The sequence below is a fragment of the Oncorhynchus clarkii genome, chromosome 13 (assembly GCF_045791955.1).
Source record: "Oncorhynchus clarkii lewisi isolate Uvic-CL-2024 chromosome 13, UVic_Ocla_1.0, whole genome shotgun sequence".
Classification (NCBI taxonomy): Eukaryota; Metazoa; Chordata; class Actinopteri; order Salmoniformes; family Salmonidae; genus Oncorhynchus; species Oncorhynchus clarkii.
In genome coordinates, this window is record NC_092159.1 from 13,038,232 (window position 1) to 13,061,466 (window position 23,235).

Genomic DNA, 23,235 nt, shown 5'->3' on the forward strand with positions numbered 1-23,235 from the left:
CTCTAACCTGCAGGCTTGTCATATCTTTCAGCAAATAGTGATGAGCCTCTTGAGTCTCTTCCACTTAGCTGCAGGTGTGCCAGGGGGAGAGAAGGGCTCTTCTACAGGCTGCACACACACACACACACACACACACACACACACACACACACACACGCGCACACACACACACGCGCACACACACACACACACACACACACACACACACACACACACACACAAGAGAGTATGTCGAGAGAAACAGGAAGAGCAAGGCCCAATCTATCCTCAGTCCTCCTCCTTTTCCAATACCCCTCCTCCTTCCAGGTGCCCGAGTTCCCCCCCAACCGCTACATGATGTCATCCCTTTGTGGACCCCAACATAGTGATAGACCTCCCCATGTCTAACTGGAGCTGTAAACAGTAGTGATAGACCTCCCCATGTCTAACTGGAGCTGTAAACAGTAGTGATAGACCTCCCCATGTCTAACTGGAGCTGTAAACAGTAGTGATTGATAGACCTCCCCATGTCTAACTGGAGCTGTAAACAGTAGTGATAGACCTCCCCATGTCTAACTGGAGCTGTAAACAGTAGTGATAGACCTCCCCATGTCTAACTGGAGCTGTAAACAGTAGTGACAGACCTCCCCATGTCTGACTGGAGCTGTAAACAGTAGTGATAGACCTCCCCATGTCTAACTAGAGCTGTAAACAGTAGTGATAGACCTCCCCATGTCTAACTGGAGCTGTAAACAGTAGTGATAGACCTCCCCATGTCTGACTGGAGCTGTAAACAGTAGTGATAGACCTCCCCATGTCTAACTGGAGCTGTAAACAGTAGTGATAGACCTCCCCATGTCTGACTGGAGCTGTAAACAGTAGTGACAGACCTCCCCATGTCTAACTGGAGCTGTAAACAGTAGTGATAGACCTCCCCATGTCTAACTGGAGCTGTAAACAGTAGTGATAGACCTTCCCATGTCTAACTGGAGCTGTAAACAGTAGTGATAGACCTCCCCATGTCTGACTGAAACTGTAAACAGTAGTGATAGACCTCCCCATGTCTAACTGGAGCTGTAAACAGTAGTGATAGACCTCCCCATGTCTAACTGGAGCTGTAAACAGTAGTGATAGACCTCTCCATGTCTAACTGGAGCTGTAAACAGTAGTGATAGACCTCCCCATGTCTAACTGGAGCTGTAAACAGTAGTGATAGACCTCCCCATGTCTAACTGGAGCTGTAAACAGTAGTGATAGACCTTCCCATGTCTAACTGGAGCTGTAAACAGTAGTGATAGACCTCCCCATGTCTAACTGGAGCTGTAAACAGTAGTGATAGACCTCCCCATGTCTGACTGGAGCTGTAAACAGTAGTGATAGACCTCCCCATGTCTAACTGGAGCTGTAAACAGTAGTGATAGACCTCCCCAAGTCTAACTGGAGCTGTAAACAGTAGTGATAGACCTCCCCATGTCTAACTGGAGCTGTAAACAGTAGTGATAGACCTCCCCATGTCTAACTGGAGCTGTAAACAGTAGTGATAGACCTCCCCATGTCTAACTGGAGCTGTAAACAGTAGTGATAGACCTGCCCCATGTCTAACTGGAGCTGTAAACAGTAGTGATAGACCTCCCCTTGTCTAACTGGAGCTGTAAACAGTAGTGATAGACCTCCCCATGTCTAACTGGAGCTGTAAACAGTAGTGATAGACCTCCCCATGTCTAACTGGAGCTGTAAACAGTAGTGATAGACCTCCCCATGTCTGACTGGAGCTGTAAACAGTAGTGATAGACCTCCCCATGTCTAACTGGAGCTGTAAACAGTAGTGATAAACCTCCCCATGCCTAACTGGAGCTGTAAACAGTAGTGATAGACCTCCCCATGTCTAACTGGAGCTGTAAACAGTAGTGATAGACCTCCCCATGTCTAACTGGAGCTGTAAACAGTAGACACCTCTGAGATTGGGTAGCTGTATGTATGTATGTATGTATGTATCTGAGACACATTAACCCCCCCCCCCCCCCAACACACCCACACACACAGGAACACAAACACACACTCCTAAACACACATCTGTCATATTAGTTAGCCACACAGACTCCTCGTTAGCACACTGACCTTGTATGTGCCTGTGTCTGACCAATAAGACACATACACTAGACACTACACTACACTACACACGGCTGGATCACCTCACCACCCCAGCGTTAAGCCAGTGAGGGGAGTTATACTGCAGATGTCTGTGGAGATTTAGAAGAAAAGAAAAGGGAAATGGGGATACTTAGTCAGTTGTTCAACTGCATTCAAACCAAATGTGTCTTTCCGCATATGAACTGACCCCTCTGAATCAGAGAGGTGCGGAGGGGAGGGGGCATTAATCGACGTCCACGTCATCGGGGCCTGGGGAGAAGCTGTTGTTGGTAGTTAACTGCCTTGCTTAAGGGCAGAACGGCAGATTTATCCACCTTGCCGGCTCAGGGATTAGAACCAGCAACCTTTCGGTTACTGGCCCAAGGATGGACTGAGAGGGGGGTATTCATCCATTGGTGTGTGTTTGTGCGTGAGTGTGACTCAGTTAGGTTTTCGTAAGAATAGAGTAAACAAGTGAAAAATGAAAATGTGTGTATTGAGGGAACTGGTGTGTAACTAAGGAGGGAGGATTGTGGAAGGGGAAATGACAGATGATGTGTAGGTTACTGAACCTTTAGTGTTTACTCTCTCACATAACTGTTTACTCAAACTCCTCATGGACCCCTGGAGAGAGACAGAGACAGAGAGACAGAGAGACAGAGAGACAGACAGACAGACAGACAGACAGACAGACAGACAGGCAGACAGGCAGACAGGCAGACAGAGAGAGAGAGAGAGAGAGAGAGAGAGAGAGAGAGAGAAAGAGAGAGAGAGAGAGAGAGAGATATCTAGGACTGACCATCCGTTCACTCCAGTCTCCTTCACAGTGTTCTGGTAAAGTTTTCATTTAGTCTACGTGTTGATTTGGTGGATAAAGCCATTTAGCCAGTGACCTCTGTTTGTTCCCAGAGACAGACACATTCTGGGTGGAAGTTGACAGATCTAAGGGTCAAATTACCCTCCCCAAATTCTATCCTTAAATATTAGGAGGTCATAAACTGAACTTAAATCACAAGTGTGCAGTAAAACTTTTAACACACACACACACTATGTAGGACCAATGACTTGCTCTGAGAGAAGTGTTGACATGTTACTTATAGTGAAGCCATGGAGGCATCTGCAATGTTTGGTAAGGGACTACAAAATGATGTCATTCAAGAGGAGGGAGAGAGAATGAGGAGGGAAGAATGAGGAGGGAGAGAGAGAATGAGGAGGGAGAGAGAGAATGAGGAGGGAGAGAGACTGAGGTGGGAGAGGGAGAGGGAGAATGAGGAGGGAGAGAGAGAATGAGGAGAGAGAGGGAGAATGAGGAGGGAGAGGGAGAATGAGGGAGGGAGAGAGAGAATGAGGAGGGAGAGAGAGAATGAGAATGAGGAGGGAGAGAGAATGAGGAGGGAGAGAGAGAATGAGGAGGGAGAGAGAGAATGAGGAGGGAGAGAGAGAATGAGAAGGGAGAGAGAGAATGAGGGAGGGAGAGAGAGAAAATGAGGAGGGAGAGAGAGAATGAGGAGGGAGAAAGAGAATGAGGAGGGAGAGAGAGAATGAGGAGGGAGAGAGAGAATGAGGAGGGAGAGAGAGAATGAGGAGGGAGAAAGAGAATGAGGAGGGAGAGAGAGAATGAGGAGGGAGAGAGAGAGAATGAGGAGGGAGAGAGAGAATGAGGAGGGAGAGAGAGAATGAGGAGGGAGAGAGAGAATGAGGAGGGAGAGAGAGAATGAGGAGGGAGAGAGAGAATGAGGAGGGAGACAGAGAATGAGGAGGGAGAGAGAGAATGAGGAGGGAGAGAGAGAATGAGGAGGAAGACAGAGAATGAGGAGGGAGAGAGAGAATGAGGAGGGAGAAAGAGGAAGACGAGGGAAAGAGATAAATAAAATACATCGTCACTTCTCACCTACAGTATACAGACATAGACCACTACTCTGTTTGTGTTCAATCACACACACGCAAGAAGACACACACACACACACGCAAGAAGACACACACACACGCACACATGACCAGAATGTGAATTCGAACTGATGCTACTGATAAACCTCAATAGCCTACAGCAAAATAGTCCATTGATTCAACACGCTGACACTCAGGAACAGTACAGCTCTGTTGTGGTTTATACAGAGAGATCTGTATTTAACAAATACCACCGCTATCTCTATCTCCGCTGTTATCTCTGTCAGAGAGGCTCCGCCTGGGATACATGACCCTCGTGGAGCCCTCCATCACAGATATCTATGCTACTAGAGGTTATTTAAAACACAATGGGTTTACAGTGTAGGGTCTCTATGGTGTAACTGTGGTTTTGTAAAGGATTTTATCATCAGATCAACTACACACAGCAGTCACACTCATGGATCGCAAAGTTTGCGTGTGTGTGTGTATTGGCGTGTCTGTCTATTGACCGAGTGCATCATAGTAAAGGTTGTTCACACACTGATAGAGATTGCAGAATGTTGAGGCGTACCTGGAAGAACGGCTCCTGGTCACAGATAAATTCCTCTGATATTGAACAACATTCCAACCCATGTTATTCTGGATCAACACACACACACACACACACACACACACATAATTCATAACTACATATCTAGCATTAATATAATCTCAGGACAAATCCATGTTCTATTTGTGACTGTCATCATGTCTCTCATCAAAACATAACAGCCCTGCAGTCTGAACAGTTAGGGTCAAGCCTTGGTCAGGCAGTCTAAAAGCCATCAAGTCATTAAAGTCCTTCATCATCAGTCTGTTCAGTATTTTCTGCAGCTGATTGACTCTCAACAGACTGCAGTGTGCTAGCTGTGCTTGTCTTGGCTGTACAAAGTGTCTGTGCTCAGCCTCAGAGGAATGTCTCATTTTAACTGGACAGCATTGAAGACCAGAGACTTAGTCCAACAAACAATTTTTATTTGTCCCACATCTCAACTTTGCCTTACCTTTGTCTCTCTTTCTTTGTCTCTCTCTCTCTCTCTCTCTCTCTCTCTCTCTCTCTCTCTCTCATTTTCTCTCTCTACCTTTCCCTCTCTCTCTCTCTCTCTCTCTCTCTCTCTCATTCTCTCATTCTCTCTCTCATTCTCTCTCTCTACCTTTCCCTCTCTAGTCTCTCTCTCTCTCATTCTCTCATTCTCTCATTCTCTCTCTCTACCTTTCCCTCTCTAGTCTCTCTCTCTCTCATTCTCTCTCTCCCTCTCTAGTCTCTCTCTCTCTCTCTCTCTCTCTCTCTCTCTCTCTCTACCTTTCCCTCTCTAGTCTCTCTCGCTCTCTCTCTCTCTCTCTATGAAAGGGCATCAAGTGCAAACCCACACTTTCATTACTTCCCTCTCCTCTCCCGCTGGTGTATAAAACGCTGTCGCTGCTTAACTTCTGATCGGTTCTCCTTCACTTTGAAGTGGTTACAGCTCTCATCTGCTAACAACATGGCCAAGTTCAAAGATACCACAGGCTCAGGGAGCCACTGTAGTGTGAGAGGAGAGGAGTATGTGAACAGGGAAGTCAACAGGGGCATTCTGGGATTGGTGCTTCCATTTTTTGACTTTTAAATTAAAAGGTTGAATGGTGACCACTTTGTTGTAGTTTGAATCCCAGATTGCCCCTTTAAGTATCCTGAAACAACCTTCAATACTTTTTTTTCCAAACTTTAAAAACACTTCTTGTTGAGACAAAGGTCTCATTCAAGTCCTTTAACGTTCAAATCAAATCAAATGTTATTAGTCACATGAGCCGAATACATCAGGTCACCTTACAGTGAAACGTTTACTTATGATCCAACGATGCAGTTTAAAAAAAAATACAGATTAGAATAAGAGATAAAAGTAACAATTAATTAAAGAGCAGCAGTAAAATAACAATAGCGAGGCTATATACAGGGGGTGCCGGTACAGGAGTCATTGTGCGGAGGAACCGGTTAGTTGAGGTAGTATGTACATGTAGGTAGAGTTATTAAAGTGACTATGGATAGATGATAACAGAGAGTAGCAGTGGTATACCTGAAGGAACAAATTATAACTGAAGTCACACACACACACACACACACACACACACACACACACACACACACACACAAACCCCTCGACCCTAGTCCTTCTTCCCTGCCAGTTTCCTGCCTTCCAAAACTCCTACACCCCCAATCCTGCCCCTCCGCCCAACACACACACGCACACACTCCTGGACCCTGCTCCTTCCACCTCGTCAGTTCCCTGTCCTGACCTGTGTTCTGACTGGCCCCTCCAGCTGCACCCCCCCTCTGACTTCTGACCCCCTAATCTGCCTGCCACCCGTAGGGGGGAGCAGGAGTGGACAGAGGTATGAGAGGTTTGGAGAGGGGGGGGAGCAGGCCGGAGTACAGGTACAAGCAGCTAACAGCTCTTAATTTATCGTAGAAAGGAGGGGTCACTGAATGTGCCTGTCTATTCAATGGAAGTCTGACAGCTGGACATCGGTACAGAAAGTAACAGAACATTTAATTGCAAAGCATGTGTGTGTCCTTGTGTGTGTGTGTGTGTGTGGGGGGGGGGGGGGGGGGGGGTGGAGTGGTGTGTGTGTCAAGTCTTAATGTCCACTTGCAATAACATCCCAACAGTCTATTTTCCTGCTGTTTGTCTAAACACAGGGCTGTATGAAGCTCTGGGTCTCAGAGCAGGCTGTTGCCAAGGGAAACACAGAAAACACTTACCACGAAAGCCACATATACATACCTCAACACACTCTGTCATAACTGACACAAATATGCACACTGAGCCATCAACTTCCCAGTAAGCAAAAGAGTGGCTCTACCTTCTGTTTCCCAAGCGGCCTCTCTCATCACCTGTTGTGGCTGTAGTTGTGGAGCTGATCTGAGCTAGAGAGACAAGGCCTTTGAAGTGCTCTGAGAAGACCCTGTAGCCTCAGGCTACTGTCTGTCTGAGTGTGTATACAGGGGACCTCTGAATGGGGTGTGTGTGTGGGGGGGGGGGGTGTCTGTGTGTGTGTCTGTGTGTCTGTGTGTCTGTGTGTGTGTGTGTGTGTGTGTGTGTGTGTGTGTGTGTGTGTGTGTGTGTGTGTCTGTGTGTGTGTGTGTCTGTGTGTCTGTGTGTGTGTGTGTGTGTGTGTTAGTGTGTGCGTGTGTGCGTGTTAGTGTGTGTGTGTGTGTGTTAGTGTGTGCGTGTGTGCGTGTTAGTGTGTGCGTGTTAGTGTGTGCGTGTTAGTGTGTGCGTGCGTGTGTGCGTGTGTGTGTGTGTAGGATTGAGGGGCTATTGTATGGGATGAAAAGGCATGTGTGTGCACAACCCAGACTGCGCCCTTGGGGAGAGGGGATTAGGGCTGGGGGTCAAAACTGAGAGAGGGGTGGAGGGAGTCAAAATAACTCAGCCTCTGGTATAGTATAAGACTAGTCTGTAGACTGATCAGGTATCTGAATATGCAAATGTCTCTCCCTCTCTACCTCTCCACCTATCCCTCTCTACCTCTCCACCTATCCCTCTACCTCTCCACCTATCCCTCTACCTCTCCACCTATCCCTCTCTACCTCTCCACCTATCCCTCTACCTCTCCACCTATCCCTCTACCTCTCCACCTATCCCTCTACCTCTCCACCTATCCCTCTACCTCTCCACCTATCCCTCTCTACCTCTCCACCTATCCCTCTCTACCTCTCCACCTATCCCTCTCTACCTCTCCACCTATCCCTCTCTACCCCTCCACCTATCCCTCTACCTCTGGTATAGTATAAGACTAGTCTGTAGACTGATCAGGTATCTGAATATGCAAATGTCTCTCCCTCTCTACCTCTCCACCTATCCCTCTACCTCTACACCTATCCCTCTCTACCTCTCCACCTATCCCTCTACCTCTCCACCTATCCCTCTCTACCTCTCCACCTATCCCTCTCTACCTCTCCACCTATCCCTCTACCTCTCCACCTATCCCTCTACCTCTACACCTATCCCTCTCTACCTCTACACCTACCCCTCTCTACCTCTCCACCTATCCCTCTCTACCTATCCACCTATCCCTCTCTACCTCTCCACTTATCCCTCTCTACCTCTCCACCTATCCCTCTCTACCTCTCAACTTATCCCTCTCTACCTCTACACCTATCCCTCTCTACCTCTCCACCTATCCCTCTCTACCTCTCCACCTATCCCTCTCTACCTCTCCACCTACCCCTCTCTACCTCTCCACTTATCCCTCTCTACCTCTCCACCTATCCCTCTCCACCTCTCAACTTATCCCTCTCTACCTCTCCACCTATCCCTCTCTACCTCTCAACTTATCCCTCTCTACCTCTACACCTATCCCTCTCTACCTCTCCACCTATCCCTCTCTACCTATCCACCTATCCCGCTCTACCTCTCCACCTATCCCTCTCTACCTCTCCACCTATCCCTCTCTACCTCTCAACTTATCCCTCTCTACCTCTCCACCTATCCCTCTCTACCTCTCCACTTATCCCTCTCTACCTCAAGTGAGGAGCGCCAAAGGTTCCTCTCTCAGAGTAGTATACTGAGGAATGTAATGAGAAGGCTACATGTGTCACGCTCAATACCTTCCCACTAGACCCCTGGATTTACCTAACACGCTCCGAGGATGAGGGGGGAGGGTTTTAAGGAGGTGCACCACAAGGGAGCAAGGGGGAGCGACCCGTAAACCTCTCCCTAGGGGGTCTGGGTTCTGAGAATCATAGGTTCCCCTCCGATGAACAAGTCAGTGCCGTGTTAGACTAACGGTACAATTCATAGAGTGTCAGGAAAGCTGTCACATTAAGATAATTCATTGTGGAAAGGTAAATACACTATTAAAGAGCAGTGGAACGTGTCGGCTATAGGCTAAATTCCACAGGTCAAAGAAAAGGTCAATTCCAACCACCTCTCAGTCCAACCAAGGAGCATCAGATCAAGAACAAACTGTCGGCATAACACATTCAGACACTCATTGAGGACAATGGACATATTCAATATAATAATGTTACTTCCTGTTTGGCTCTTTTGGGCATTGAAGGAGAACAATGGACATACGATGCAAGTCATCTATTACTGTATTAAAACCTGTCTTTCTCAGCAGCAGGATGATTTATGTTGGGTTCGAGGAGACACTCGCTGTTTTATCACACATGGTGACAACTTCCTTAAACACTCTAAACGCTCCCACATGAACCAGAGCCCCATCCCTCTGTCTGTGTCTGCACAGCTGCAGGTCAGGAGACTGGACTGAGACTGGAGAAAGAGCAGAGAGGTAGGGAGAAACAGCGAGGGAGAGAACAGTGTGGCAGCGATAGAAAGAGCAGAGAGGTAGGGAGAGACAGCGAGGGAGAGAACAGTGTGGCGGCGATAGAAAGAGAGGTAGGGAGAGACAGTGAAGGAGAGAACAGTGTGGCAGCGATAGAAAGAGCAGAGAGGTAGGGAGGGACAGCGAGGGAGAGAACAGTGTGGCAGCGATAGAAAGAGCAGAGAGCAAGTCCAGATAGAGGGAGAAAGAAAAGAAAGACAGGGAGAGCAAGATCGTTGAAACGGAGAGAAAGAGACCAAAGAATAGACAGAGAGACAGAGAGAGAGAGAGAAAGAAGACCAGAACTCAAGGTTGTTTTAATTCCTTAATGGTCCCTAACAAGGGGATCCCAGAGTAAAAGCTTCCTAACAAGGGAACCCAGAGTAAAAGCTTCCTAACAAGGGGAACCCAGAGTAAAAGCTCCCTAACAAGGGGAACCCAGAGTAAAAGCTCCCTAACAAGGGGAACCCAGAGTAAAAGCTCCCTAACAAGGGGATCCCAGAGTAAAAGCTTCCTAACAAGGGGAACCCAGAGTAAAAGCTTCCTAACAAGGGGATCCCAGAGTAAAAGCTCCCTAACAAGGGGAACCCAGAGTAAAAGCTCCCTAACAAGGGGAACCCAGAGTAAAAGCTCCCTAACAAGGGGAACCCAGAGTAAAAGCTCCCTAACACCCAGAGTAAAAGCTACCTAACACCCAGAGTAAAAGCTCCCTAACAAGGGGAACCCAGAGTAAAAGCTCCCTAACAAGGGGAACCCAGAGTAAAAGCTCCCTAACAAGGGGAACCCAGAGTAAAAGCTCCCTAACAAGGGGAAACCAGAGTAAAAGCTCCCTAACAAGGGGAACCCAGAGTAAAAGCTCCCTAACACCCAGAGTAAAAGCTCCCTAACACCCAAGTAAAAGCTCCCTAACAAGGGGAACCCAGAGTAAAAGCTTCCTAACAATGTGGAACCCAGAGTAAAAGCTCCCTAACACCCAGAGTAAAAGCTCCCTAACAAGGGGAACCCAGAGTAAAAGCTCCCTAACAAGGGGAACCCAGAGTAAAAGCTCCCTAACAAGGGGAACCTAGAGTAATAAAAGCTCCCTAACAAGGGGAACCCAGAGTAAAAGCTTCCTAACAAGGGGAACCCAGAGTAAAAGCTCCCTAATAAGGGGAACCCAGAGTAAAAGCTTCCTAACAATGTGGAACCCAGAGTAAAAGCTCCCTAACAAGGGGAACCCAGAGTAAAAGCTCCCTAACAAGGGGAACCCAGAGTAAAAGCTCCCTAACAAGGGGAACCCAGAGTAAAAGCTCCCTAACAATGGGGAACCCAGAGTAAAAGCTTCCTAACAAGGGGAACCCAGAGTAAAAGCTCCCTAACAAGGGGAACCCAGAGTAAAAGCTCCCTAACAAGGGGAACCCAGAGTAAAAGCTCCCTAACACCCAGAGTAAAAGCTACCTAACACCCAGAGTAAAAGCTCCCTAACAAGGGGAACCCAGAGTAAAAGCTCCCTAACAAGGGGAACCCAGAGTAAAAGCTCCCTAACAAGGGGAAACCAGAGTAAAAGCTCCCTAACAAGGGGAACCCAGAGTAAAGCTGCCTAACACCCAGAGTAAAAGCTCCCTAACACCCAGAGTAAAAGCTCCCTAACAAGGGGAACCCAGAGTAAAAGCTCCCTAACAATGGGGAACCCAGAGTAAAAGCTTCCTAACAAGGGGAACCCAGAGTAAAAGCTCCCTAACAAGGGGAACCCAGAGTAAAAGCTCCCTAACAAGGGGAACCCAGAGTAAAAGCTCCCTAACACCCAGAGTAAAAGCTACCTAACACCCAGAGTAAAAGCTCCCTAACAAGGGGAACCCAGAGTAAAAGCTCCCTAACAAGGGGAACCCAGAGTAAAAGCTCCCTAACAAGGGGAAACCAGAGTAAAAGCTCCCTAACAAGGGGAACCCAGAGTAAAGCTGCCTAACACCCAGAGTAAAAGCTCCCTAACACCCAGAGTAAAAGCTCCCTAACAAGGGGAACCCAGAGTAAAAGCTTCCTAACAATGTGGAACCCAGAGTAAAAGCTCCCTAACACCCAGAGTAAAAGCTCCCTAACAAGGGGAACCCAGAGTAAAAGCTCCCTAACAAGGGGAACCCATAGTAAAAGCTCCCTAACAAGGGGAACCTAGAGTAAAAGCTCCCTAACAAGGGGAACCCAGAGTAAAAGCTTCCTAACAAGGGGAACCCAGAGTAAAAACTCCCTAACAAGGGGAAGCCAGAGTAAAAGCTTCCTAACAATGTGGAACCCAGAGTAAAAGCTCCCTAACAAGGGGAACCCAGAGTAAAAGCTCCCTAACAAGGGGAACCCAGAGTAAAAGCTCCCTAACAAGGGGAACCCAGAGTAAAAGCTCCCTAACAATGGGGAACCCAGAGTAAAAGCTTCCTAACAAGGGGAACCCAGAGTAAAAGCTCCCAAACAAGGGGAACCCAGAGTAAAAGCTTCCTAACAAGGGGAACCCAGAGTAAAAGCTTCCTAACAAGGGGAACCCAGAGTAAAAGCTTCCTAACAAGGGGAACCCAGAGTAAAAGCTGACCTGGAGGACCTAGAGGGAGCACCACCAAAGCACCACAGGGCACAGTTAAGCCTGGCTAAGAGGAGAGGATTTACACTACTGCTGCTGTTGTTGATAACACTACAACCACACACAACCACTTCTCATTTTCTAATAGCTGCTTCGCACTCTTTAGTTTAACACACACACACCAAACAAAATCCTCTTCACCTTGTACCTCTTAGCTTCCATCATTAACTCAATCAGGGGTCCCCCTATTTAGTTGTCATGGTGGCATGACCCGAACACTTATTAGCTGACCCCTGGGATTAGTCCAAGACCAAAGTGTTTGGGGGGGGTGGGGGTAAGTAGGGGGGATCTCACAATGATGTGTGTGTGTGTGTGTGTGTGTGTTAGCATCTTTGACGTTCTTTAATTAAATTGCTGAGACACCAAGTCAGGAATGTTTGCTTCCTCCCTCGCTCTCTCTGCTGATCTCTTCCTCCCTCGCTCTCTCTGCTGATCTCTTCCTCCCTCGTTCTCTCTGCTGATCTCTTCCCCCCTCGCTCTCTCTGCTGATCTCTTCCTCCCTCGCTCTCTCTGCTGATCTCTTCCCCCCTCGCTCTCTCTGCTGATCTCTTCCTCCCTCGTTCTCTCTGTCCCTCCATCTCGGTCTTTACTTTTCCCATCCCTTTATAGACTTCAGTTTGTTTAGGTGCCCTTCCTGGCTGCCTCGCTGACTTGTATTTATCTAGCATGCTTTATTACATCTCTTCACACAAAGTCATTGACATAGAGGCCTCTGAATAACATTAGGTAGACTTGAGTAGTCAAGGTGATTGTTTCTCAAAATCACAAATGTGCTATTCTCACAACCACAGCAATAATAGCATTTTTAGAATTTGGATTTGATTAAGTTGTTATTACCATGCCATTACTATTCTATTGTATACAAAAAAGACAAGTCAACCTAATCCAACCAGGTTAAAGTTTAAATAAACAAAGAAGAGATGACAACCCTGGTCGATTAGTGAGATAACAAGCTCTAATTCAATTACCTTTAAAACAAACAAACACAAACGGGATAAACCAACATCAACAACCGATAACACACCACCCTGACCTGCCTGCTGTGCCTCTAACTAACAACCCACTGGGCACAGACGTCAGTTCAACGTCCAGTTTTAATTTGGTTGAGTTATACATTTGGTTGAGTTGTCAACTACCGTGAATTCAACGTGAAATCAACGACCTTCGGATATTTAAATTATTATTATGATGGAAACAACGTCGGTTCCAGCAGTTTTTGCCTAGCTGGAACCGTATCTCTATTCTGCATGACTCTCTCTGTGAGGGTCTCTGGCTGCGCAGAGATTTTATTATAGAATGGTGAGCTAGGCACCACACGGTAAAGATATTTTGACACGCAGATATAAACGACCATATCACATCTTGACAATGATCCGCTTTCAAAGGTTTCTGTGGATGCGGTTTCGAAGTGAGATAGAAAATAACTATGTTGGGGGAGAAATGTTCGGCCATATAAACCTTGGCTATAGGCTAGTCAGTGCTCGTTGCTCGTGGTGAGATCGATAAGCACGGATAATGGGATAGACATACATGACATATAGTATCCTACATTTTAAGAGGAACAACTCGGAAATGTTTTAATATAAAATGTGATCACAAAACTATTCTCGTTTCTAATAAAGACACGCAGTGCCAGGCATTCAGCTCACAGACAGTAACCCAGAGAAATCCCTCTTATAACTTCCCCAAGCCATATCTCGCCTGAACAGTAAACACCGTCCGAGGTGCACTTTGGAGCGCACAGAACAACCTGCAGAATGATTGCGCGGTCTCCAAACGGTCACAGACGAAGCTACTGGATACTAGCCTACTTGTTTCCATCATAAAGTCGCACCAGAAGTAGAAGAAAGTTCTTCGTGAGACACCTACCTGGCAAAATGTAGTCCCGAAATGTGCTCAAAACAGTGCTATTTCTTATCCACTTTATCGACGTGTCTATGAGGCTCAAATCCCTTTAATACAGTTGTATTGTCCACAAACTTCAGAAAGGTAGCCTATTGAAATCCCTGTGCAGAACATTTCTCTCTGCGTGTCAAAGTTGCGGTCCAGAAGTCTCCGAGAGGTATGCCCCCTATGTCAAGCGCGTCCCGAGTTTTAACAATTGGAGGACGAGAGGCTCTAGAACTTTTTTAAAAAGTTGTAAGTGGGAGGTGCGTTCTGGTATGAGCGCGAACTGCACTCTGCGCGTCCATGTTCCCGAATCTGGAGCGCAGAGATGGTAACTATAGCCTACACCTGTAAAAATATCAAGTGGCCATACCATATACGTAACAACATGGTGAAAAGGCTATGCGTCCGACCACATTACGTTATTTTTTTATTGATTCTCGATTAAGGGGATATTATTGAACATAACAAGAATAAACAGATCTTTTAAATACTCCACTGAAGCTAAATCAGATTATTGCAGATTACTCATACAATGTTGTTTGCCTATTTGAAGTATAATTCACAATATAAAATATACATAAGTTCTGTGGGTGTTTATGACCACGTTTTCTTAATAATTTTCACACACTGAGGCTCGTCACTTCACGCAAAACACATGGGTTTAGGTGCCATTGTAGTCTCCTAGCTGGTATTTCTATATACGTGGTCTTTGACATGGAATACTCCTGCCCGTCACAGAAGTTGTCAATGAGCTGTCGGCTGAGGCACTAAATTCAACTGAGGTGGGGTGGTGGGGTATGGTCGGTGCACAAACAGAGGGAAGGGAGCAATAGAGAGAGTGGAGAGGAGAGTGGGGTGGAGAGGGAGAGGGGGAGAGAGTGTGTGTGTGTGTGTGTGTGTGTGTGTGTGTGTGTGTGTGTGTGTGTGTGTGTGTGTGTGTGTGTGTGTGTGTGTGTGTGTGTGTGTGTGTTTGTGTGTGTGCACGCAGTGGCGTGCATTTATGAAAGAGAGAGTTGGTGAACTAAGAGGAACTGACATCATGACATACTGATATGTCTTAGAGGCTAGAACATGTTCTTTATGACATATCTCTCTCTCACACACACACACACCTGTTGGACATTATATGAGATGGGGTAGTGGTTCAGTCAAACTGTTACATGCGTGACCAGAGTTCTCCAGTCCAGATCCAGATGAAATCATGTTGCTATCCATTGTCTCCAATACACAACAAATTCACTAAGGGGTTAACTAGCTACATGCCTATTAACAGTTGAATAACTTTATACCAACCAAAACCCTTTAATATACACGGAACAGAAATATAAATGCAACATGTGTTGGTCCCATGTTTACATGAGCTGAAATTAAAGATCGCAGAAACGTTCCATACATTTCTCAAAAATGTTGAACACAAATTTGTTTAGATCCCAGTTAGCGTGCATTCCTCATTTGACAAGATGATCCATCCACCTGACAGGTGTGGCATATCAAGAAGCTGATTAAACAGCATGATCATTACACATGTGGACCTTCTGCTGGTGACAATAAAAGGCCACTCTAAAATGTGCCGTTTTATCACACAACACAATGCCATGGATGTCTCATGTTTTGAGGGAGCGTGCAATTGGCATGCTGACTGCAGGAATGTCCACCAGAGCTGTTCATTTGAATGTTCATTTCTCTACCATAAGCCACCTTCAACGTCATTTTTAGTGAATTTGGCAGTATGTCCATTGGCCTCACAACCGCAGATCACGTGTATGGTGTCGTGTGGGCAAGCGGTTTGCTGTTGCCAACATTATGAACATTATGAGTGCCCCATGGTGGCGGTGGGGTTATGGTATGGGCAGGCATAAGCTACGGACAATGAACACAATTTAATTTTATTAATGGCAATTTTAATGCACAGAGATACCTTGATGGGATCCTGAACCCCATTGTTGTGCCATCACCTCATGTTTCAGCATGATAATGCACGGCCCCATGTCACAAGGATCTGTACACAATTCCTGTAAGTTGAACATTTCCCAGTTCTTCCATGGCTTGCATACTCACCAGATATGTCACCCATTGAGCATGTGTGGGATGCTCTGGATTGATGTGAACGACAACATGTTCCAGTTCCCGCCAATATCCAGCAACTTTGCACAGCCATTGAATATGACTGGCACTGTCACGTCCTGACCTTAGTTCCTTTTTTATGTCTCTGTTTTAGTTTGGTCAGGGCGTGAGTTGGGGTGGGCATTCTATGTTTGTTCTATGTTTTGTATTTCTGCCTTTGGCCTGGTATGGTTCCCAATCAGAGGCAGCTGTCAATCATTGGCTCTGATTGAGAACCATACTTAGGTAGCCTGTGTTCCCACTATGATTTGTGGGTAGTTGTTTTCTGTTGAGTGTATGTCACCTTACAGAACTGTTTCGTTTCTTCCATTCGCTTTGTTATTTTGTTTTGTGTGTTCAGTCTAATACATTAACATGGACACTTCCCACGCTGCACATTGGTCCGATCCTTCCTACTCCTCCTCAGACGACGGAGAGATTCGTTACAGGCGCACCATTCCACAGGCCACAAAGAACAGCTTGATCAACTCTATGCAAAGGAGATGTGGGTCCTGGCATCTGGGCCTTCTTTGGAACACCTTTATTTTAGTCTTACTGAGATTCACTGTCAGGGCCCAAGTCTGACAGAATCTGTGCAGAAGATCTAGGTCCTTTTGTAGGCCCTCCTTGGTTGGGGACACAAGCACCAGATCATCAGCAAACAGTAAACATTTGATTTCAGAGTTTGGTAGGGTGAGGCTGTGAGCTGCAGACTATTCTAGTGCCCCTTGCCAATTCATTGATATAAATGTTGAAGAGGGGGGAGCTCAAGCGGCATCCCTGTCTCATACCCTGGCCCTGAGGGAAGAAATCTGTGTGTTTATTGACAATTATGACTACACACTTCTTGTTTGTGTACATTGATTTTATAATATCGTAGGGTTTCTTCCAACACCGCTTTCCATCAGTTTATACAGCAGGGGCCCATGGCAAATTGATTCAAAAGCTGTTTTTGAGGCCTCCCGGGTGGCGTAGTGGTTAAGGACGCTGTACTGCAGCGCCAGCAGAGACTCTGGGTTCACGGCCAGGCTCTGTCATAACCGGCCGTGACCGGGAGGTCCGTGGGGCGACGCACAATTGGCCTAGCGTCGTCCGGGTTAGGGAGGGCTTGGCCGGTAGGGATATCCTTGTCTCATCACGCACCAGTGACTCCTGTGGTGGGCCAGGCGCAGTGCGCGCTAATCAAGGTTGCCAGGTGCATGGTGTTTCCTCCGACACATTGGTGCGGCTGAGTATAGCCAACTTGAATTTGTGGTCTGTATATTTTATCATTTCATTTAGGATACCATTTAGGATACCATTTAGGATACCTTTTTGGGTTGGTGGGTTTGTATTTTGTCCTGCAGTTCATTCAATGTAATTAGAGGATCCACAGTTGATCCTATGTTCAGATGATCATGTACATGTTTTAGCAGTTTGTTGTTTGTTATATGGCCAAAGAGGTTGGAGAAGTGGTTAATCCAAACATCTCCATTTTGGATAGCTAGCTCTTCATGTTGTTGTTTGTTCAGTGTTTTCCAATTTTCCCAGTAGTGGCTTGATTTGATGGATTCTCCAATCACATTGAGCTGATTTCTGACGTGCTGTTCCTTCCTTGTAGTGTGTTTCTGTATCGTGTTAGTGTTTCCCCACAGTAAAGGCGTATCTTAGGTTTTTTATTGGACTGGTTTATCAGATTCTTTCTTAGGTTTTTGCATTCTTCATCAAACCATTTCTCATTGCTGTTCATTTTCTAGGTTTTCTGCTTGAATTTATTTTATTTGATATGTTAGCAGATATGTCAAATATACTACTCAGGCTTTCTACTTCTAAGTTTACACCTTCACTATTGCAGATAGTGTTTTTGGCCAATTGCTCTTTGGAAGGTTTCTACACACTATCTTCCTTCCATCTATAGCATTTCTGAATAGCATGCAGTTTGTTGGGCTTTGACGCCTCATGGTTGAGTACTTCTCTGTTCAAGTATGCTGTGATTTTCATGTGGTCTGATAGGGGTGTCAGTGGGCTGACTGTGAAGGCTCTGAGAGACTCTGGGTTGAGGTCAGTGATAAAGTAGTCCACAGTACTGCTGCCAAGGGATGAGCTGTAGGTGTACCTACTGTAGGAGTCCCCTCAAAGCTTACCTTTGACTATGTACAGACCCAGCTGTCATAGTTGTCTAATTCTCTCTCTCTCTCCCCAGCATTACCCTAGAATGGGCTTACTCAAACACACACAACAACCCCATTCGAGGTGCCGATCTGTTGCTGGAGTTGTTTCAGTCAGATGAACATTATACCCAGGCACTTTTCAATCTGGTTTGCGCGAGCCCCACGTACATCAACACAGCTACGACTCCCTGTTTGTAACGATCTTCGTCTTCATCGGATGAGGAGTAGGAAGGATCGGACCAAAACGCAGCGTGGTAAGTGTCCATGATCATTTATTAACACAGAACACACAAAATAACAATGTGAATGTAAGAAATGAAAAATCGAAACAGTCCTGAAGGTGTAAACACAAAACAGGAAACAACTACCCACAAACACCAGGTGAGAACAGGCTACCTAAGTATGGTTCTCAATCAGAGACAACGATAGACAGCTGCCTCTGAATGGGAACCAATCCAGCCCAAACACATAGAAAAGAAAACATAGAAAAACAACATAGAATGCCCACCCCGACCAAACCAAAATAGAGACATAAAAAAGGAACTAAGGTCAGGGCGTGACACTGTTTGATAACCTGTTGTATGACTATAGTTCTTTACACCCCAGTGTTTTCTGACCGCATGACTTTCATCACTCTTTTTCAGGGACGCAGTTAGAATTGACACTCTCTGGAAAGACGGACAGTCACCTGCTATACTCCAGTCGTGGTGGTATTTGGTATTTGGTTAGGATCCCCAAACAGCAGCTACTCTTCCTGGGGTCCAACACAAAACATGAACCATGACATGATACAGAACATTAATAGACAAGAACAGCTATAGAATATGGAATAGAACTACATAAATAAAAACGTGCCACACGTAGCCTACATATCAATACATACACACAACCTATCTAGGTCAAATGGTGGCCGTGGTCTTGCTAATGTCAGCGTGCAATTGTATGTGTGTGTGCGCGTGTCGGTGGTGTGTGTGACATTTAGCCCCGTTGAGTGACCTGAGATGAACCCGTGAGAAGATATACATAGAAATAGGCCCCTCAGACCCTGGATAGAATGTGTGTAACAGAGATCATAATAATATAAGATAATATAGTCTCATTAGAAATAATGATACTATGAGATAGTCACATTAGAGATAATAATACTATAAGATAAGTCACATTAGAAATAATGATACTATGAGATAGTCATATGAGAGATAATAATACTATAATAATGATACTATGAGAATGTGTGTAACAGAGATCATAATAAAGAGATCATAATAATATAAGATAATATAGTCTCATTAGAAATAATGATACTATGAGATAGTCACATTAGAGATAATAATACTATAAGATAAGTCACATTAGAAATAATGATACTATGAGATAGTCACATTATAGATAATAATACTATAAGATAAGTCACATTAGAAATAATGATACTATGAGATATTCATATGAGAGATAATAATACTATAAGATAAGTCACATTACAGATAATAATAGAATGTAATGTAGACAGACAACATAACATAATGTAGACATATTGACATCATAATATAATGTAGACAGATAGACATCATAATGTACTGTAGACAGATAGACATCATAATGTAATGTAGACAGATCGACATCATAATGTAATGTAGAGTAGACATCATAATATAATGTAGACATATTGACATCATAATATAATGTAGACATATTGACATCATAATGTAATGTCGAGTAGACATCATAATATAATGTAGACAGATCAACATCATAATGTAATGTAGACAGATCGACATCATAATGTAGACATATTGACATCATAATGTAGACAGATCAACATCATCATGTAATGTAGAGTAGACATCATAATATAATGTAGACAGATCAACATCATAATGTAATGTAGACAGATCAACATCATAATGTAATATAGAGTAGACATCATAATATAATGTAGACAGAGACATCATAATATAATGTAGAGTAGACATCATAATGTAATGTAGAGTAGACATCATAATGTAATGTAGACAGACAGACATCATAATGTAATGTAGACAGACAGACATCATAATGTAATGTAGACAGACAGACATCATAATGTAATGTAGACAGATCAACATCATAATGTAATGTAGACAGACAGACATCATAATGTAATGTAGACAGATCAACATCATAATGTAATGTAGACAGACAGACATCATAATATAATGTAGACAGAGACATCATAATGTAATGTAGAGTAGACATCATAATGTAATGTAGACAGATCCACATCATAATATAATGTAGACAGATCAACATCATAATGTAATGTAGAGTAGACATCGTAATATAATGTAGACATATTGACATCATAATGTAATGTAGACAGACAGACATCATAATATAATGTAGACAGATCAAATCAAATCAAATTTTATTTGTCACATACACATGGTTAGCAGATGTTAATGCGAGTGTAGCGAAATGCTTGTGCTTCTAGTTCCGACAATGCAGTAATAACAAGTAATCTAACTAACAATTCCAAAACTACTGTCTTGTACACAGTGTAAGGGGATAAAGAATATGTACATAAGGATATATGAATGAGTGATGGTACAGAGCAGCATAGGCAAGATACAGTAGATGGTATCGAGTACAGTATGTACAAATGAGATGAGTATGTAAACAAAGTGGCATAGTTAAAGTGGCTAGTGATACATGTATTACATAAGGATACAGTCGATGATATAGAGTACAGTATATACGTATGCATATGAGATGAATAATGTAGGGTAAGTAACATTATATAAGGTAGCATTGTTTAAAGTGGCTAGTGATATATTTACATCATTTCCCATCAATTCCCATTATTAAAGTGGCTGGAGTTGAGTCAGTGTCGGTGTGTTGGCAGCAGCCACTCAGTGTTAGTGATGGCTGTTTAACAGTCTGATGGCCTTGAGATAGAAGCTGTTTTTCAGTCTCTCGGTCCCAGCTTTGATGCACCTGTACTGACCTCGCCTTCTGGATGATAGCGGGGTGAACAGGCAGTGGCTCGGGTGGTTGATGTCCTTGATGATCTTTATGGCCTTCCTGTGACATCGGGTGGTGTAGGTGTCCTAGAGGGCAGGTAGTTTGCCCCCGGTGATGCGTTGTGCAGACCTCACTACCCTCTGGAGAGCCTTACGGTTGAGGGCGGTGCAGTTGCCATACCAGGCGGTGATACAGCCCGCCAGGATGCTCTCGATTGTGCATCTGTAGAAGTTTGTGAGTGCTTTTGGTGACAAGCCAAATTTCTTCAGCCTCCTGAGGTTGAAGAGGCGCTGCTGCGCCTTCTTCACGATGCTGTTTGTGTGAGTGGACCAATTCAGTTTGTCTGTGATGTGTATGCCGAGGAACTTAAAACTTGCTACCATCTCCACTACTGTTCCATCGATGTGGATAGGGGGGTGTTCCCTCTGTTGTTTCCTGAAGTCCACAATCATCTCCTTAGTTTTGTTGACGTTGAGTGTGAGGTTATTTTCCTGACACCACACTCCGAGGGCCCTCACCTCCTCCCTGTAGGCCGTCTCGTCGTTGTTGGTAATCAAGCCTACCACTGTTGTGTCGTCCGCAAACTTGATGATTGAGTTGGAGGCGTGCGTGGCCACGCAATCGTGGGTGAACAGGGAGTACAGGAGAGGGCTCAGAACGCACCCTTGTGGGGCCCCAGTGTTGAGGATCAGCGGGGAGGAGATGTTGTTTCCTACCCTCACCACCTGGGGGCGGCCCGTCAGGAAGTCCAGTACCCAGTTGCACAGGGCGGGGTCGAGACCCAGGGTCTCGAGCTTGATGACGAGCTTGGAGGGTACTATGGTGTTGAATGCCGAGCTGTAGTCGATGAACAGCATTCTCACATAGGTATTCCTCTTGTCCAAATGGGTTAGGGCAGTGTGCAGTGTGGTTGAGATTGCATCGTCTGTGGACCTATTTGGGCGGTAAGCAAATTGGAGTCGGTCTAGGGTGTCAGGTAGGGTGGAGGTGATATGGTCCTTGACTAGTCTCTCAAAGCACTTCATGATGACGGATGTGAGTGCTACGGGGCGGTAGTCGTTTAGCTCAGTTACCTTAGCTTTCTTGGGAACAGGAACAATGGTGGCCCTCTTGAAGCATGTGGGAACAGCAGACTGGTATGGGGATTGATTGAATATGTCCGTAAACACACCGGCCAGCTGGTCTGCGCATGCTCTGAGGGCGCGGCTGGGGATGCCGTCTGGGCCTGCAGCCTTGCGAGGGTTAACACGTTTAAATGTCTTACTCACCTCGGCTGCAGTGAAGGAGAGACTGCATGTTTTCGTTGCAGGCCGTGTCAGTGGCACTGTATTGTCCTCAAAGCGGGCAAAAAAGTTATTTAGTCTGCCTGGGAGCAAGACATCCTGGTCCGTGACTGGGCTGGATTTCTTCCTGTAGTCCGTGATTGACTGTAGACCCTGCCACATGCCTCTTGTGTCTGAGCCGTTGAATTGAGATTCTACTTTGTCTCTGTACTGGCGCTTAGCTTGTTTGATAGCCTTGCGGAGGGAATAGCTGCACTGGTTGTATTCGGTCATGTTACCAGACACCTTGCCCTGATTAAAAGCAGTGGTTCGCGCTTTCAGTTTCACACGAATGCTGCCATCAATCCACGGTTTCTGGTTAGGGAATGTTTTAATCGTTGCTATGGGAACGACATCTTCAACGCACGTTCTAATGAACTCGCACACCGAATCAGCGTATTCGTCAATGTTGTTATCTGACGCAATACGAAACATCTCCCAGTCCACGTGATGGAAGCAGTCTTGGAGTGTGGAGTCAGCTTGGTCGGACCAGCGTTGGACAGACCTCAGCGTGGGAGCCTCTTGTTTTAGTTTCTGTCTGTAGGCAGGGATCAACAAAATGGAGTCGTGGTCAGCTTTTCCGAAAGGGGGGCGGGGCAGGGCCTTATATGCGTCGCGGAAGTTAGAGTAACAATGATCCAAGGTCTTTCCACCCCTGGTTGCGCAATCGATATGCTGATAAAATTTAGGGAGTCTTGTTTTCAGATTAGCCTTGTTAAAATCCCCAGCTACAATGAATGCAGCCTCCGGATAAATCGTTTCCAGTTTGCAGAGAGTTAAATAAAGTTTGTTCAGAGCCATCGATGTGTCTGCTTGGGGGGGG

At 45.4% G+C, this 23,235-nt stretch overlaps 1 protein-coding gene across 1 annotated transcript in view; it reads right to left on the reverse strand.

Annotated features, from left to right (window-relative positions):
• LOC139423767 (vasorin-like) overlaps positions 1 to 14,016 on the reverse strand; it is a 35,731-nt gene extending 21,715 nt beyond the window's left edge. Inside the window, exon 1 of the mRNA XM_071175399.1 lies at positions 13,817 to 14,016. The gene's annotated coding sequence lies outside the window, so the exon portion shown is untranslated. The remainder of the gene's footprint in view (positions 1 to 13,816) is intronic.
• Positions 14,017 to 23,235: the final 9,219 nt, after the last annotated feature.